Source organism: Onychomys torridus, chromosome 17, assembly GCF_903995425.1.
Source record: "Onychomys torridus chromosome 17, mOncTor1.1, whole genome shotgun sequence".
In the NCBI taxonomy this organism is placed as follows: Eukaryota; Metazoa; Chordata; class Mammalia; order Rodentia; family Cricetidae; genus Onychomys; species Onychomys torridus.
This window is the reverse complement of record NC_050459.1, coordinates 47,711,287-47,729,884: the sequence shown is the minus strand read 5'-3', so window position 1 is coordinate 47,729,884 and position 18,598 is coordinate 47,711,287.

Genomic DNA, 18,598 nt, shown 5'->3' with positions numbered 1-18,598 from the left:
AGTCATTTTGATTTGCATTTCCCTGATGACTAAGAATTTTGAGAAATTCCTTAAATGTCTTTTGGCCTTGCCTTGGAGGAGGTAGGAATGGGGGGGAGGGGTTGTGGAGGAAGACTGTGGGGCAGGAGAAGGGAAGAGGGGGGATCTGTGATTGGCATGTAAAATGAATAGAAAAATTCTTAATAATAAAAAAGAGAAACAAACCAAAAAAACTGCATGAATAGAAGAACAAATAACCCAAACAAAACAAATTTACTATGATTTTCTACAAAGTAAATATAGATTTGAAGGAAATTTAAGCTTGGGATGATTTCAAGCAGTTGGGATGGAGAGGAAAAAGGAAAAAGCAGTCCACTTGAATAGGTCTTTTGACCTTTCCCCCACCTGTGTCCTGAATTTACCAAGCGAACCAGTGCCACAAAGGATACTATACTGTGACTCAGCACTGGTCAATATTTGTGGAGTGTCAACAGTATCTACACACTTCCGACTTTCGAGCATGCACAGGGCCTGCACTGGTCTGCATCAGAGGGAGTCCTAGTGCTGAGAGAAGTGAACACATGCCTTTATCCCTAACCCAGAAGCACTCTCCAGAACACCACTTACAAATGAAAACTTAATTTTCTCTAAGAGAGTCTTGCTTGGGAAACAAACTGCTCCTATAGGTAGGCGACATGCCCAGCGGTAGATGGCCGACAGAAAACAAATTCAGCAACATCTTTGGAGTTCTTTGTCTCACAATGTTGTATTTGGGTCTTTTTGTTGTTGTTTTACTCTACAAGTCCTTTGAGTATACATGACAGCTTCTGGTTTTGTGTTTTTATGGGAGTCCAATGTGTGGAAACCTGTGTCTCTTCATCCATATGTGTTTCTCCTGCTTTTTCCTTGGCTTGTTTTCTCCTGTTTGCTTTACTCTATTCTGACTTGTCTGTTCTTTTCTTATTTTATTTTATTATTATTCCTTACATGCCTGTTTATTTTCTAAGGAGGGACAGAAAGGGTACGGATCCAAATGGGAAGAAAAGTGGGAGAAACTGAGAGAGATTGGGGGAAAGGAAATTGTAATCAGAACATGCTGGATGAAAAAAAATCTATTTTCAAAAAAAGGAAAAAGAATAAAAATACTTTAAAAACTATTTATTAGCGTGTTTGTATGCTTCTGGTGTATATGTATATAAACGAAAAAGTAACATTTGGTCTCTTGTGCAGCTCAGGGTCTCTCACTTACCCTGGAGTTAGCTCAGTGTGTCATCAAGAGCCATTAAACAGTGAGCTCCAAGAAACCCCCTGCCCTCACCTTTCAGTACTGAGATTGCTGGCAGATCTGCCATGTCCCACTTATTACACAGGTGCTAGAGAGTACAGAAAATACTTTGCCATTCAAGCCATCGCCCCTTTCTCGTCATTTTCTGTGATGGCTATTTTTGGTTGTCACCTTGACTATAACTGAAATTAACCAGAACCCAAGAGGCTGGCTATACCCTTGAGGTACGTTTTTCTTAATTAAATCATTTGAAGTAGGAAGACCCACTTTTGAGGTGGGAAGATCCACCTTTTGTCTGGGCCACATCTTCTGCTGGCAGCCTGTATAAAGGACATGGAAGAAGGAAGCTCTCTTTGCCTGCTTGCTCTCACTCTCACTGGCAAGTCCACTCCTTCACTGGCATGAGAGCCTACTTATTGTCATTCTGGTGTATACTGAAGACCAGCTGAGACATCCAGTTTGTGGACTGAACAACTACTGGATTCTTGGACCTCTGTAGGTAAACAGTCATTGTTGGGCTAGCTGAACCACAGCTTGAAATCCATTCTAATAAATCTTTTCTCTATATATACGTAGTTAGAGTCATTCTACAAGTTCCATTCTGCTTTAGAACCCTGAATAATACATCCCCAAATCTTCATTAAGTTCAACAAGTTATCATCATTATTCCTCTACATTCATGTATCATCTCTAGCCTTATTATCTAGGTCACCTTTGTAGCCAGTCCTGAGGAGACAGTACTAGGATTCTATTTTAGAATATGGAAGTTATTAACATCTCTTTGAATGGCAATTGATGTTTTGGGTGGAACTTTATAATTATGAGATGAATGAAAAAATTTCATTACACAACCTAGCGTAGACTGAAGGGGCTTGACCGACGACAGACTAGCTATAGGTCATAAACTGAACATCTTATGTCCTAGCCAAGTATCAGTTTGACATTATCAATGTTTTAAATCCATTGAGGGAAAATTATGGATGAGAAAAAAACGACAATATAAAAAGTCAGAAATAAACCAGGAAAAAAATGCAAAGGAAAGTTTTAAGAAGAAAGAATTGTGTTCTGGCTAGTTGGACAACAACTTGACAGAAGCTAGAGTCATCTGAGAGGAAGGAGCCTCAGTTGAGAAAATGTCTCCATAAAATGGGGTTGCAGCCAGGCCTGTAGAGGATTTTCTTAATTGGCGATTTATGGGGGAGGGCCACCTCTGGGCCAGTGATCCTGGGTTCTATAAGAAAGTAGCCAGAGAAGGCTATGATGAGCAAGCAAGTAAGCAACATTCCTCAATTGCCTCGGCATCAGCTCCTGCCTCCCGGTTGCTGCCCCATTTGAATTCTAGTCCTGACTTCCTTTGATAATGAACTACTATGGCGTGAAAGTGTAAGGCAGATGAACCTTTTCCTCCCCAACCTTTTTTTGATCATGGTGTTTCCTCACAACAATAACAACCCTGACTAAGATAAAATGGTCAGTTGAATTAACTGTCACGCAGAGAAAAGGTTAAGGTGAGAACTGAAATCTTTGATTTGAACTGGCAATCGGGCCACTGATAAAAAACATTAGCAAGGGCATTTGCGACCAAAAACAGTGGGCACTTTGGCAAGTGCTAAAGCAAATGTGCACAGCCAAACAAAAACTGAAGAGAACAGAAAAGATCATTGCCTGGAGTAGGTAAGGCAAGCATGGTAATTATTTCCAAAGGAATAGCCCCCTTGAAGATGGAAATATATGGGCTTTATTCAGGGAGTCTATGCATATTCACATACCAGAACTTTTCAAGGCTTGAGATGCTCAGTTAAGGAGTGTGTCCCTGAATGTGCTTACTTTGAGGTTGTAGTGTAACAAAGAAAGGTGATAGGTAACCAAGTTCACCAGGCACATGTTAGAAAAGTTGAAATAGTAGACAGGAAAGCTTTGAGGCACCTCCAACTTGTGTCGTTAAGGCTCTCATAATCAAGTTTAAGCTGAAATGGACATCTATAAGAATTGCATTAGTAAAGGGGTTGACAGAAAAGTGGATAGGGTAGTCCCTTCAGGTATATAGGGTCAGGAAATATTTATTTTATGGAAACTAAAATAATTATTCAAATGTTTAATTAGATAGTGAATCTATAGATGCAGCACTTAAAAATCTACTTCCGGTCTAAAACAAAGGAAAGATAATACCCTAGAGATGAGGGAGGAGAGTTTAAACATCTGATAAAGTTAATGATTTTGAGAAAGCAAAGGACTTGTCAAGAGGAGAAAATTTTAATTAAGTACAGAGCTTCAAGGAACAGGTAAGGCAACTTAGGCTTGATCATCTCAGCATCTTTTGGACATTGGGAAAGACACATAGCTCAATGCACAGAAAGTAAGAAAGCTCATCAAAGCTACCACAGTGAGTGGGAGGGGAGGGGAGCACAGCGTATAAAAGAAATACCAGGCAGCATTGGGGTTCCAGCAGAGACTAAAAGAAATTTATAGGGCAATAAATTACTATTTTTTAATTATTTCCATATTATTTATAATAACCTGGAAAGAGAAGAGATAAAGTGAGTAGGTGTATCAATAAAAAGCAGAGAAGTTTTGTCCATATTCTGATAGAGATATGAGAGAAAATAAAAAAGAGTTATGAAGTGGGATGCACAAACAAACAAGCAAGAAGGAAGAGGAGGAATGGTGGTGGAGGTGGTGGTGGTGGAGGTGGTAGAGGTGTAGTGGTGGTGGGGTGGTGGGGTGGTGGTGGTGGTGGAAGTTGTTATTTGGTCTCAGCCATGGAGAAGCTGAGGCAAAAGTGCCATGGATTTGAGTTCAGCCTGGGCTACTTATTGAAGTCAAAGCCAACCTGAACTATATAGCTAGACTTGATCTACAACACACACAAAATGTGTGTGTGCATGTCTGTGTGTGTGTGTGTGTGTGTGTGTGTGTGTGTGTGTGTGTGTTGTCTGCATGTGTATGATGTGTGTCTGTATGTACGTGTCAGTGTTTAGGCAAGTGCCTATTAAATAATTCATTTTTAGTCTGAACTAAATTAGGAAGGAAAAGGACCCTAGAACAATATCAACCGACTGGAATAAATGGAAGGCCAAGTTCCTCAAGGCATAAATGAAATGTAAGAGCATGAAAGGCAGTAAGGGATGGAGTTGATGTTCTGCTATTATTACCTAAGAATATTATTACCTAAGCTATGGAGGATGGAAACCATGGAATTACCAGTGCAGTTTATTTGTAAGCTCAGTGAACATGACCTTCCCTATAATGAGGCAAGACATTGTAAATAGATATTAGGAATTTTATCACGAGGTACAGTAAATTTTGTCACAGTAATAACAAGAAGGAAAACACACACAGTAAAATTTAAGTAGCAAAATTCATTTGAAATACTGAATATTTTAAATTATACAACTTTAAATTGAAATTATGAATACTATTGGAGATAATAAATGCCTATGGATGGACATAAAAATAAAAATGCTCGTGACATATGTAAAAACATAAAGTCACATATTCTTGAGGAGCATAGCAAATGTTGAAAGACATGCAGAGAGAGATTAATCTGGCTTTACAAGAAGTGGTAGTTCCACACATAAATTATATTTGTTTTAGATTATTTTATTTTGTGAGTGTTTTGTAGGTGTTTGTATGTACAACACATACATGCTTGATGACTGCAGAGGTCAGAAGAGGTCATCAGATCCCCTGGAGTTAGGGTAGGTTCTGAGCCACCACATATGTTCTGGGACCTGAACCGTGGTCCTCAGTAGGAATAGTAAGTGTTCTTTGTTAAGCCAATGACCCAAGACATGCCATTTTATTGTGTTTTATTTCTCCTTTTTGTTCATTTGTTTTAATCTTACTGGAGTGGTTGCAGATGTTCAGTTTTCTGCTGCTTGACAAAAATTCCTGGGATTAGAACCTCTTTTTCTTGGTTTGTTTTTTTGAGACACAGTTTCTCCACATAGCCCTGGATGTTCTGGAACTCACTCTGTAGACTAGGCTGGCCTTGAACTCACAGGGATCTACCTCTCTGCACCGGAGTTCTGGGATTAAAGGCTTGTGCCGCCATTCCTGGCAAGGAAATGTTTGTTTGAACTCGAGGTTTTAGAGTCCGTTTTTTTTGTTTTGTTTTGTTTTTTTGTTTTTGTTTTGTTTTGTTTTTTTAGTCCATTGCCTTTCATCCTGCAGGAGGACAGCACCTCAGGGCAGGAAACACAAAGTAGCACTAAGCTCCCACGTCATGGCTGCAAGAAGGAAAGTAGAAAAAGGAAGGGGCTTGGGTCTCTGTGTTTCCTTAAAGTGGGCCTGAAGTGACTTCTCTTGTCCTCTAATGGCTACAGAAGCCCCTAGACTTGCTTCTGAAGACCTCATAAGTGCTGGATATCATCTTGATTTGAACCTTGTAGAGAAAATACATTCAAGACAGTGTGGACATCTTCATCCTCTGAAGTAAAGTGCTCAGTGTCCACTGGCTTCTGCAGGCATAGCTCTGCAGCTTCTTACTGAGCTTCCAATAGCTGTTGTTTGTGTGTGGTCCTGGCCTGATCTCCCACACCATTTCATTGAGCCCCATGGTTCTCATGAGCCTCCTGCTTCAAGTTATGGAGCAAGGAGGATATTCTTTGTTGATTTTAGCACAGACATCTACCTTTGCTGTCTTCCATGTTGTTTGATAGCTTAATGTGGCTTTCAGCTTCATTCTGCTCTCTCTCTCTCCCTTTCTCTCTCTCTCCAACTTAAAATGCAGATTCATATAGGTCAAAATGAAGACTATCTTGTGGTCGCCCTGTGTAGCCCTGAGTAGGGATTGGGTCTTGGCAGCAAGGCTGAGGCCACTCTTTCAGGCAGATTTGGTCCTTCACCTACTCAGACTGGGAAGAGTGAAGAACATTGCACTTGTGGGATCCATAGTTGAGGATTCTGCTGTGGCTCTAACATGAGCTGAAGTTGGGGGTTGAGAGGAGGCCACAGGGCAAGGCGGCAAGCTTGGCTTTGTAGGAATGGCCTTTATCTCCAGAAGAATAGGGTTTTAGCAGGGATCCTAGACTCTAGCCTTCTATCATGATTCCTGGTCCTTCTTGGACCAGGAGATTTCATGTGAATACTGACTATTCAGTGTTCAACCACAGAGATCCCCCTGCCCTATATGAATTCAATACTGTCTTCAGATGATTTATTATTATTATTATTATTATTATTATTATTATTACTATTATTATTATTATTATTGAAAACCTGTTCTTAAAAATACAACATATTCTGATTATGGCTTCCCCTCCCCCAGGTCCTCCCAGATCCTTGTCACTTCTTCACATACCCAAATCCACACCCTTTCTTTCTTTCTCCCATTAGGATACAAACAGGCATGTAAAAAATCAACAATAATAAATTAGATCAAATAAAAACAAATGCACTAGAATAGGACAAAACAAACAGAAGAAAAAGAGTCAAAGGAAATGTTGTGTGCTGATTGTTAGGAACTGGTCACAATGCCTAGAGAAGGTCTCCCAGGTGCCACACATCCACCAATGGTGATTACACCTTGGGCACAGGGAGAAGCCTAGGGAAGCAGAAGAGAAATTGCCCACTGAGAATAGCAAAGTTGATGAGAAGACAGTTTATGTATCAACTTTGTAGGTGTTTTGCCCTTAAAACCCTGGGCATAATACAGTTTTAGTAGCAATACTGCAGCACACATTACATGGTAGAAAAAAATCTCTCTTTCTGCCTTCCTGACATCCTTCTGTCCTTCTTTCTTCATTTTTTTCTCTTTCACATTTAATACATTTTTATTATGGTTTTAGATTCACAGCACACTGGACAGAAAGGCAAAGATTTAGCACATGCCTCCCCTAATGTTCTACTGTTTACACAAAAGACAGTTTACCTATACTTCATCTATTCAAAGACACTGTGGTTGCTTCCACATTTTGGCATAAACGTACTTCTGCACCTTCATACACAAGTCCAACCCCCCTCCCCCCACACACACACATACACCAAAACCATCTTTTACAACAAATTAGTAACATTAATACTATTCATATGGCAGATAGAAAAACTTGGGTTAAACATGCTGGGTTCTTTCCCATCATTATGCAACCACTGAATTTCAGAGTAAGAACTAGCACAGAAATCTTCACTCCTTCCCCTGAGCAATGCTGACCCTAATCTCACTTAATGTCTCTTGATGGCAACTTTGTTCCTCTTCTGTGATGATTCTCATTATTACATCAATTCCCTGCTTTGGCTGCCAAAAATGTGCTCTGACATGAATCCATAATTATTCTATAACCACACTGTTTTAGTGTTTGTAACTGATTATACTTTTAGGGTCTTAAAAGTATCAGTATCAGGCTATCTTTTTATTCCATTGCTTGATTTTTGCATTCTTGCATATTTAAAAACATATTATATCTCTCACCCCATCCTTGAGCAAATAGACATTTTTAAGCATTTAAGACTCTCTCTTGAGTTAATCTCATTTATATAACTTAAATAAATAAGATAATGACAATACCAATAAAAAAAAATCCCATGATACATGATTCCCACTATAGTTCAGATTTGAAATGTCTTCCTAAGGTCCATATGCAAAAGACCTGGTTCTTAGGTTGTTGTTACTGGGAAAGTAGGTAGTGGAAAACGTTAAGATGCAAGACCTATTGGATGGTTTTCAAGTGAGTGGGTGGGTTTCAAAGGAGATGGCAGGAACCTGAATGCTTCCTCCTCCCAGTCACTAGGTGAGTGGCTTTCCTTGTCCTGTCCTATACTTCTACCATGATGTGCTGACATGTTGTTGCCCCAAAAGCAATGGAGTCAACCAAATATACAACAAACCTTCAAACCATTGAACTAAAATAAAAAATCTTTTCTTTTTGAAAAGTTGATTTATTTCAGGCATTTATTATACTAATGAGAGGCTGGCAAACACAGGCCCTCAGTATTGACAACTTCCATCCTTTTTCTATTTTTCGTATTTAACCTAATTTATTTTTGAACTTCACTTGCTTTACCTCCAACCCACTGGTGTGTGGGAGTATTATAACTATGTTTATAGTTCCAGCAAGTCTCTGCCACTAAGGGCTCTTCGTTAGACTTGCAATAAAACCTAGAATTACATAATCTCTCAGAATTCACTTAGTCCAGAGCAAAACATCTAAAATTATTAAGTATAATTAATAGGGCATTCCAAGGAACCACAGTATTGTATCTGATTGGAGTATCCTTTTGCTATTAATATGTATCATGTTATTTGCTAGTAATTTTCTTTCATTACCTCTCCTTTTCTCTCCAAATTATTATGTTGTTGTAAATGAAAAAATTGAGAGAAAGGAAATTTAAATAAACTCATACAAGTTCACAGAGATACTCAGGAAGTATATGATTCCATAACTCATACTGTATGACTAGTGTAAGTGTGCTTTCTTGTTGGGGCCACCAGCTCCCAAATATCAACAAGGACACTTATTATTAATTATGAAAGCTTGGCCTTAGATCAGGCTTTTTTTCTAACTAGCTCTTTTCACTTAAGTAACTTGTTTCTGTCAATCTGTATTCTATCACATGGCTTGATTACCTTTCCATTGTCCTTATGTTCGACTTGTTCTGCATCCTGTTGGCATCTCTGCCCTTCTCACCCAGAGTTCTCTTTCTGCCTGGAAGTCCCACCTATACCTCCTGCCTAGCTATTGGCTGTTCAGCTTTATATTACATCAATCACAGCAATGCATTTAACACAGTGTACCAATATCCACAAGAGACTATAGTCAACTTGTCTTCTAGAAGGCAACACAACTTACTATTCTTGGCCTGGAAGGTGCATGTAGCAGTCCAAAGCTGTGACTTGGAACACAAAAAAGGTAATGCCTAGGTTTCTACTTAACTATGCTCTCCTGATAAATAGGTTTGAAACAGTAAGTACTCAAAAAAGAAAAGAGAAAAAAAAAACTCAGTCCTGGGAAAATGTATACTTTTGTTCATTGATCACTATTTAGAAAAAGAATTTTTAGAACCCCACATATGCCTGATGGGACAACCAGTCTCCACTGACAACTCATGAGATCTAGAATTACCAAGAGACAAACTTTTGGGAGTGTGGCTAGGGGCATTTCCAAAGGGTATTAACTGAGAAGGAAAGAACCATCCTGGATTGGGGTGGTACCATTGTTAGCATTTGGACATCTGTACTGGCCTGCCCTTAGGGTCATGACAGAGTATGTCCTCAGTTGCAGCCGCAGAGAGCGCCCTCTGTGTGCAATTCGCTACCTTTCCTTATAAAAGACAGGCCTTGCCCACTTGCCATCTCCTTTTCTGCCTTCGCTCTCTGTCCCCAGGGACTGGTCTCTGCCCCCCTTCTCTGCCGCTTCTCTCCCTTCCCTTCAATAAACCTCCCACGTGGGCCCTGTTGTATGGTGTGATTCCTTCCCGCTGTTTCTAAAATACAACAACCATTTCATGGGTTCAGATGCTAGAATGAATGAAAAGTCAGGTTGAGCACCGGAAGTTATCTGTCTGCTTCCTGAGCTGGCATAGTACAAACAGCTGCCTCTTGCTCTGGGTACCACACCTTGGCTGCTATTATGACAGACTGCCCCTGGGACCCGGGAGCTAAAATGAACCTTTTCTCCTTCAAGTTGTTTTTCGTGTTATTTTGCCATGGTATTGAGAAATGTAACTTGTAGTGAGTAATCCCTATTGCTGACAAAATAAAAACAATACATGCAAACTTAAATTCTTTTTCTAAAATTTGTGAGAAAGTCTTTAAACATTCTTTTTAGGTGTTCGACATTAAATGATAAGAAAAAAATGAGAAGACTGTGACTCTAATCTTACACAGAAACTGGTTACAAAATGCATTTTTATATACTGTATAATGTAAATAAGCATAGCCACCATCACTTAAAAGTCATATAAAAATTATTAAGAAACTCTATAACCTTCCAGATAATGAAGGTGAGTGTCAAAGACAGAATTTAGAATGTCTTTTTTGTGAGAACAGCAGGTTTTGCATTTTTTTAAAAAAATGCTTAAAAACAGGAAATTTTGCATGCACCCAAGGGTGTGGGAGAAAGTTATGAAAGGTCACTTTAATCTATTGTAAAATACAATCCAATTACCAGAAGTAAGTTAGATTCAAGTTCTCTAGCTTTGTTAGTCACTTCGCTTTGTATATTCTACAGATATAATGATGTGATGATTTCAGTAATGAAGTTTTATAAATTCAAACAAACCCATACTAAAATAAATTACTTCAAAATCTTAAAAATATAGTCACTAAAATAAAATTCAAATGAGTTTCACATCTAATATAAAAGTTGCATATTTTTCTGTCTAGAGCAATATTAACATTTCTATCATGGAACAGAAAATAATGAAGAAGACTTAGGTGCTGTGGATATCGCTCTGTATAAATAAAATGCTGTTTGTCCAGTGGCCAGGCAGGAAATATAGGTGGGACAAGAGAGAAGAGAATTCTGGGAAGTGGAAGGCTGGGGGAAGAGAGACACTGCCAGCCGCCGCCATGACAAGCAACATGTAAAGACACTGGTAAGCCACAGCCATGTGGCAAAGTATAGATTGATAGAAATGGGCTAATTTAAGATAGAAGAAGTAGATAACAAGAAGCCTGCCATGGCCATACAGTTTGTAAACAATGTAAGTTTCTATGTGCTTACTTGGTTGGTTCTGAGCATCTATGGGCCTGGTGGGTGAGAGAGATTTGTCCTGACTGTGGACCAGGCAGGAAAACTCTAACTACACTTATGTATATTCCTATGGAGCTTGACTCGAGCCACACCATGTCAGTCATTACCTCATAAGTTTCATTAGCAAGGGCAAGTACTTTCAAATTTCTTTGTTTCTGTCTTTGCAGATGCTTGATATGTTTTGATAAGAGCTTCTGTGCTATGATTCTGCTTCTGGTGCTGATAAACCTAAATATAAATATAACACATAATTAATGATATTTTGATCAGATAATTGAGTCCAAAGAATTGTAGTTCATGATTACCTTCAAGTCTTATGAAGAAGGAACAAAAATGTCAGACTGATTGTAAATTAGAAATATATTTTTATTGTAGTGCCTACAATGAGTCTATAATTGTTTAAATATGATATAATCCTCTCAATAAGCTAAAATGGATATGAATGCTAGTAATTTATTATTACAATATAATTAATATATCTGAAGACAAATTCAGAAAAAAATATTAAATAGTGGTGCAACTCAGAAATCCCTCAAATTATCTGCACTAAATGAGAAGAGTGACATTCTTTTTTGTTGTTCTTGTTGTTTTGTTTTGTTTTTGTGTTTGGAGCTGAAGATGGAACCCAGGGCCTTGCGCTTGCTAGGCGAGCGCTCTACCACTGCACTAAATCCCCAACCGAGAGTGACATTCTTTACCAAACTCTAAAAACAATGGTGGGAAAAAGATGCTAGCAAATGAGTGCTGTGTGAATGAGTGCTAGTGAAAGACAAATTGCTCTTGAGACGGCCCATGAGGTTTAGTAGCTCTTGATCACGCAAGAGGAATCTCTGCAGCATTGTAGGATACAAGATCTTGCCATGCAGCTGCAGGGGAAGAGTACAGGCCAGACAATGTTTGGAAGCATGAGAGACTCTTGAAACTCATCTGATTCCCCACATGGAAGATCTTAATTGGATGGACTTGCATATCATCAATTTATCCATGCTTTCCAGCTGAATCCAACTTCTTACAACTAAAAATCAAGTTACAGAATATCCTAACAACATCTTCCACCTAAATACTGAAAGAACATGAAAGCATTAATGTCCCTGAATTTTCAAGTTCAGGAAAGTTATCACTTTAAATGGCCTCTTGGGCCCTTCACAGTAGGGTTGCCCTCCTGTTTACCATCCGACCGTCTCCTCACTTGGTTGTCATTTTCTTTATTGATCTTTATGTTCAACTTTCATGATAAATCATATTTCATTTTGTTTCCACAATTTAAAAAGCTTCCTCTCCATTCAGGGCTTTTATTATTCTGTTCCTTCAACTAAAGACCATTTTTCCCTCACTAAAAAACCTCTGATACCCTGTATTTTGTGCTAAAAACATCTATTGTTCCCATTTTCCAACATGAATATGGTGGCAATCATGACCTGGAGACTTGAATAAACTCTCATTTTTCACAAGCCAGTTCTTTCTCTTTATTTCTGTGTCTTCAAGAACTCTGGGCCATAAAAGTAAGGACAGGAACTGACTTGTAGACTGTTTTAATTCATTGCTTTTATTTGTTAAAATCTTCTAATCATAAGTGAACACAACCCATCTTGGTCTTATACAGGTACACAAAGGAATCGGGTAAGAACATAGAAAACCACGGGCTAGTTCTGTCTTGGAGCATGCTGGTGCCGGGTTCAAGTTACAAATATGAATTTAATATCCCTCTATTTGGGTTTTGGTTCTACTTTCTGCCATGGAGTTCAGTCTCTAACAGATTTTCTATTTATTAGTTCTGTCGAGCAAAATCACTGTAACTTCAATTTAGTTAAGAGAGAGAGTGGGGCATCTCACTTTTCAAAAGAGACCAGAAAAATGAACTTTAATCCACTCACATGACTTCTATTTAGATCATGGATTCATTCCTGAACTCAACAAATAAAATAGTATGATGGGGTATACTCAAAACAGATGGGCTGAGACCAGGAAAACAAAATAATTGCTGACAAATGTGAGAACAGAACTTGGCTAACATAAAAGTTTGCTTTTCTTACAGTTAGAAAACTATGATGAAATTTTCCTCCTTCCTATGTATGGATAACATTCACATAAATGAAGTTCATTATTCCTACATTTGAATCAGACTGAATTTCTAACCTGTCACTCAAAAGAATGCAGAGGAAGTTACACTCTGCCAGGGCCAGAAGCAGACACTGTGTTTCATTAGACTCTTGAGCCACTAGATAAAATGTCCAGAATATCATGATATTACAAAGGAACTGTGCAGAATTAGACACCACATGGAGAAGAAGATGCCTCAGTGGTGGTCAGCATTAATATCCCTGAATTTTCAAGTTCAGGGAAGTTATCAACTGAGTGTACTCATGTTAAATATCCCAACCACCTCCACATGGAGAGAACCCCTCAGCTATCAGTCATGAACAGCATAGATCACTGTTCATTTAAGCCATCAAGTTTGAAGGCAGTTGACTTTGTATCAAAAGATGATGTATTTCTTTATCTACTGTGAGAACACCTCTCTGAGAGAAGGAAACACTAGCCTGTCATTTGCTAACAGACAAAGGTGAAGGGGAATGCAAACAGAGCTAATGTCATTTATCAACTCATCATTTTTGGATGCCCCGGTTCCTAATTGGTTCACTACAACCTGTGATATTGATCCTCAACTATGAGTCAAGTGCATATATATTGTCAAGTGTTAACTGGACTGGTTAAGAAAATGACTGGGCATCTTAGACTTACAAAGTATAATTTGGTGCTCTTGAAGAAAAATAGAAATCATTTTAGAAACAAGACACCAAAACTGTAATGTGGAGCTGGGCGGTGGTGGCACACGCCTGTAATCCCAGCACTCAGGAGACAGAGGCAGGTGGACCTATGTGAGTTCGAGGCCAGCCTGGTCTACAGAGCTAGTCCAGGACAGGCTCCAAAGCTACAGAGAAACCCTGTCTCGAAAAAAAAAAAAAAAAAAAAACAAAAAAAACAAAAAAAAAAAACAACAAAAAAAAAATGTAATGTGAAAAACTGTGTAAAATAATTTTTTATTATCTGAACTGATCAGAGGAGTCTAATAAAATTAAATAGTGGTTTGTCTTACAGAAAATAAATAAGCTGAAGAGACATGTCAAGCTATAAAGCTCTCATTGTCATTATTTTTCTTTTATCTTATTAAATTATATGATATTAAATCAAGCTATACTAATAAATCACTTTATCAGAATAAGAGACATCTTATATATGCACTGGGTATGGTCCTGTAAAACTTACATTGATTAAGCATAGTAAAATTATAACATTTTTACATGTAAAAGTTCATATTTATTTCAAGGCCAATAGTACATTTTAATAATATGATTGCTTACTATTCACAAAATGTTACTTTTAAATTAAGGCTATCTAAATCCTTGCATTTAAACTTATTTAAGATTTTCCTTGACAGTTTTGAAAATTTTCTTGATGATTAGAATAAGCACTTCATATTCTGTTCTATAAATATATTCAATTTGTGAAAATTATATACTCTAAACATGTATCTCTAAAAATAAAACTAGTTCTTAATGAGCAGAGTACAAAGACAATGCCCAGGGAGGGAAAAGCTCTTCACAAAGCATGTTTGATAAGGGAATAATATCAAGAATATAGAGAACTCTGAAATCTCGCTAACAAACAATTAGATTCAAGATGTGAAAAGGACTTGAATAGACATTTATTCAAAGAGGATAAACAAATTGCCAATAAGCACATGAAAATGTTCAGCACAAATGCCAATCAAAAAACTACAGGGATCTAGCACTTCATACCTATTAATACAGAAATTATAAAGAAGAAAATGACAGGTATCAGTGAGGTTGTGAACTCATTGAAGCGTTGTACTCAGTTAATGGGATGTAAAATTGTACAACTTCTATGAAAACGCTATGAATGTGTTCTCAACCTATTGGTAAGGCTCTGTAGCTAAAGACAACACTTACTTAAGTCACTGAACATAGAGAAATTGAACTGGTGCCTAAGTAGAAGCTTCAGGACTATTGACTACTGTTCATGGTATTGGAAGATACTCTGAACACTACCAGCAAAGAAAACTAATCATGTCACTCAGCTACAAACCCTGAGACCTACAAAAGCAATTTGCTTACAAGATCTATTTGTGTAATCTTGGCACAGTGTTATGGGAGTAACCAACCACTTTCTGATTAGGCTCACTCCATGAGAAAGAACCCATATCTGACACTGTTAAGTGTCTGAGAACCTGAGACTAGATAGGTCACAGGCCTAGTGGAAAACCCAATGCTACTATTATGCTAAAAAAGCATAGCAATAAAATAACTCCTAATGACATATAACTATACCCATAGATTAATGCCCTGCTCAACCCACATCAGAGATACTTCCTCTTTCAGCAGATGGGAATTAACTCAGACAGCCATGTTGTGGAATATTACTTTAACTATGTAAAGGTGTGTTACATTTGTTTAGGCTGCATTTGTTTAAGATGTGCTGCTTTGCCTGCCTAAGGCACCTGATTGATCTAACAAAAAGCTGAATGGACAATAGCTAGGCAGCAGAGGGATAGGCCAGGCTGAAGAGCAGAAAGAATAAGGAGGGGAAATCTATGTTCAAGAGAGTGAAAAGAATGAGGGAGAATAAAAGAGAGATGCCGGAGGCAGTCAGGCAGGCAGCTGACAGACAGACAGACAGACATGAGAAGGAGTAGGGCATACAGAATGAAAGAAAGGTAAAAAGCCCAGAATAAAGACATAGATGAAGAGAAACAGGTTAAAATAAGTTGCAAGAGCTAGCAAGAAACAAGCCTAAGTTAGGGCCAAGCATCCATCACTAATAAAAAGTCTCCATGTCATGATTTGAGAGCTGAATAGCCTGCTGTACAGCCTGAGACAGTTTGGAGCAACCAGTGCTAAATGAAGTGAGTTCACCAAGCCCTCCCATCTAGGTTCAGAGATCTAGGCAGAAGAGGAGCTAGAAAGATTGTAAGAGCCATATGCATGACTGAGTCCAAGGAAACTGTCTTCCGGACACAACAGGAGCAACACACCTAGGAACTCAGAAACTGTGACAGCACACATAAGACCTTCACATGTTCAAAGTAGACAGGTGCCCAGACTCTAGAGAGGAAAGTGGACATGGACTTCTACACCTAGCCAAGAAGCTATCCGCAATCAGTACACACTGGCAAAGGAAAAATCAAAGTTTGTCCCTGGGTATATCAACCACACTCCAGGGTAAGCCCCATGCCCAGGAGTCGTCGGCCAACACAAAATGAACTCAATAATTTGTTTTATTTTGTGTGTGGACTTTTGAGGTTTGGGGCGGGAGTTGTTTGTTTTCTGTCTTATTGGTCTACTTATTTTATTTTTATTTGTGGGGTTTTTGCAGTTTGTCTTTTTTTTTTTTTAAGCCAGAGAATGAAAGAGAGAAAGAAAGCATTTAAAGTTCAATGGATGGGGAGGATCTGTGAGAAAGGAAAACGTGATCAAAATGCACTGTATGAAAAAACTTTAAATAAAGAATGTCAGAAAAAAATACTTTAAAGAACTGGGTAACAGGTTTCAAAATAGAAGGAGTGTGTTATCAGTCTGACAATGATAATCAGGCCTGGAGGAAAAATATAGCTACAACAGAAGATTTATACATGTAGAAATAGATTCACAAATAATCTGGAGTCAATTTTCTGCTTTATAAAGTTTAATTGTGTATGCCCTTATGACAAGGTACAGCTCATCCAACAATAATCGATGAATCCCTTGACTGTCAAAGATGGATGGTGTTTTACTTTCTATATTACTTCAAAGTATCCAGTCCAAATTTGTAAGACACATCTCTGATAATGACTTAATGCAGGAATTTTCCTTTCAAAAAAGAATTATTACAGATAGCCCTGTTTCTAAGTACTTTGCTTCTCCCAACAAACTGAAAGAAAGTAAATACTAAATGCAAAAGAAAAAAAAGGTTAAAATAGAATTAGAATTATCATATTGTCCAGAAACCCCACTTCTGGTTATGTAATCAAAAAAATCCTACAAAGGAAGCGATGTTGTCACACCCATGTTCAAAGCACTGTTAGTATCAATTGCTTAGCCAGAGAAGCATCCCAGGTTTCAATTGATGAATGTGTGAATCAGCAAAATGTGGTCCATATCCACAACACAACACTCTTCTGGCCTGAAATAGAGAGAGAAAATTTGGGCATTTAAAATAAATAAAAATATAAACTAAGTTTCAATAAGCAAAATTCCTGATGCTAAGAATCGTGTTGTACTTGTCCTCATGTGATCCCAGAACCTAAGGAGTGGAGACAGGAGGATCAAGAGTTCAAGACCATTTTTGGCAACATATCAGTGTGTATTTGAGGTTAGTCAGGGCTACATAAGACCTATCTCAACACCTTCTGTCAGTCAAATTTATTTGCAATAAACTTGTTATTTAGACCACATTCCCCATGAGCAAATATAAAACACATGTTTAAAGCAACAATAAGGTGCAGATCCAAAAGTATAACAAGTTATAGAGACAAAAAATAGAGATCTTTAAGCTTTAATTAGACATTCATATGCAAATTATTTTTCATAATAATGGTAATAACAGATTAGAGGTTAAAATTGATTATCCACAAACCACCGATAAATGTCCCTCCAGAGTTCTATGGAAGACTTATTTGTATATTAAACTTTTCACAAAATTGTTGTCAAATTTTCCCTGTAGTATCACTGAGTTGTATCATTTTCTAACAGTAAAGCCTTCCTCCATTCTTTTTAAATGGACTATAAAATTTGACAATGATTTTCTTTTACTATCCAGAGATAAAACATTAATTGATTTAGAGTCAATGTTTGCCTATTGATAAAGATTTTCTACCCTCCATATTTTCCTATTAAATGTATACATAGAGAAAACTTTAAAATGCAAGCAATATCTAGCATTTTAGTTTATTTGTCTATTCAAGTTGGTAAATAAAAATGCTACCGGGCTGGAGAGATGGCTCAGAGGTTAAGAGCACTGACTGCTCTTCCAGAGGTCCAGAGTTCAATTCCCAGCAACCACATGGTGGCTCACAACCATCTGTAATGAGATCTGGTGCCCCCTTCTGGCCTGCAGTCACACATACATGTTGTATACATAATAAATAAATAAATCTTTTAAAAAATGCTACCATTGGTATGGGTACTTGACATTATATTCATAAATACATATATATCCATGTACTTACAAACTATCCCTCCAATATGTCGGAATACAGACAACATAATGACACATGATGAAGAATGCCTTGGGAAACTGTGAAAGGGGTTCCAGGAAAAAAGGCAGAGCATCTTTTACCTCTGGTGCATTTTGTTCCCTGGTTTGTTCTTAGACATGATTTTATGCTTCCTTTGTTAAACACTTGCATTCAATTTATAAGACATGTTTATTTTTGTTGAATGTCAGAACATAGCTGTAGAACCCAATATGGTGAAAGGGTATGCTGAGTGCTGTCCTCGGTGTACCCTGAATCTGGATATGGCTTCTGCCTTGCTGTCCTGCTTTCCCAGATATAACCGATAGTCCTTACCAAGCAGTTGTGTTTAAGTTGATCTGTTCTGAGAAAGTTCGGAAAGAGGGCTGCTCTATCAATGTTTAGTACGTA